Genomic DNA, 1,351 nt, shown 5'->3' on the forward strand with positions numbered 1-1,351 from the left:
CTTCAGTTAATGAAGAAGCTGTTCTACAGAGAGGTCCTTTGAAGACAAAATCACACAGGATCAGGTTCCTTGGGCTATGTGCCTCCTAGGTCATCCTGTCCACCTGTCCTGAGGTTCACTAAAATCTCTAGTAGGTGCTCAATAAATATTTGCTGAATGACTCAAAGGATAGCTGTGACTTTCTCCTGTCTCTGTTGGGCTCTGGTTCCACTTCACTCTGTCTTGGATACCCATTTCCGTTCCACCCGACCTTGTTGGGAACCCTTCTGCCCTCCAACCCAACCAAGTCCAGTAGACTCTTGTCCTGCCCTCTGTGAATGTAGTTCATGACTGGCTCCCTGAGCCTTGTGATCATCTCGACCCTTGGATTCTTTTTTCTTTCTTTTCTTTTTAAAGTGTAATCTCCATTTTATTTTTTTTCCCAGGCAAGAGTTTTTCTTCAGTCTTTAAGGACTTAGCTCCTTACATGGGCTTTGGTAGAGGTCAGGGGGCAGCACTCGTGGGTCTAAATTGGGGTGGGGATGTTTGGTCCTTCTGTGCCTCATGGGAGGACCTTGCTGTGAGTGGCACAGCTCACAGAGTGATGGAGTTTCACATACAGCTCGGGAGGCACACAGGTGTCGAAGACACTCTCCTCAGAAATGCCCCCGATGGCGGTGCCCACTACTATGCTCTGAATAATGGCCTTCTTCATGGCCTTGTCTTTGAGCATGCAACGGGAGCAACAGGTGTAGCAGATAGGCTGCCTGTGGCGCGGCCCTCTGTGGCACAACTATTATTCCTTCTTTTCTTGGTCATCTTGGAAGGGAGGATCCGAGAAAGCTTGACCTGGGTTCTTTTCTTTTTCTTTTAAAGATATTATTTATTTATTCATGAGAGACACAGAGAGAGAGGCAGAGACACAGGCAGGGGGAGAAGCAGGCTTCCTGTGGGGACCCCGATGCAGGATTTGATCCCAGGACCCCGGAATCACATCCTGAACCAAAGGCAGATGCTCAACCACTGAGCCACCCAGATGCCCCAACCTGGGTTCTTAAAACACCTTTTCATTCAGATTCAGAATCTACGTGGAGTGAGAGGTGGGAAAAGGCTCAAGAGCAGCAGGGCAAGCAACCTGGGTGCCTTGCACACTCAGCCTCCCTTCAGAGTCCAGCCTGTGGCATGTGTGTGTCCAAGCAGTGAGGGTGCAAGGACCAGTCCTCAGGTCGCAGCATGGAGTGGCACCGAAGCCTCTACCTGGGAGCCAGGGGACAAGGGCTAAATTCAGGATCTGTGACACGCTAGCCAGAGAGTGTGACCTCCAGTAGGCTCTTTCTGCTCTGGGTCCTGGGTTCCTCCCTGTGAACAAGAA

At 50.4% G+C, this 1,351-nt stretch overlaps 1 pseudogene; it reads right to left on the reverse strand.

Moving 5' to 3' along the window:
- Positions 1–462: 462 nt before the first annotated feature.
- On the reverse strand, positions 463–798 carry LOC121480795 (annotated as a pseudogene).
- Between the last annotated feature and the right edge of the window lie 553 nt (positions 799–1,351).

This window comes from Vulpes lagopus, chromosome 22 (genome assembly GCF_018345385.1).
Source record: "Vulpes lagopus strain Blue_001 chromosome 22, ASM1834538v1, whole genome shotgun sequence".
Classification (NCBI taxonomy): domain Eukaryota; kingdom Metazoa; phylum Chordata; class Mammalia; order Carnivora; family Canidae; genus Vulpes; species Vulpes lagopus.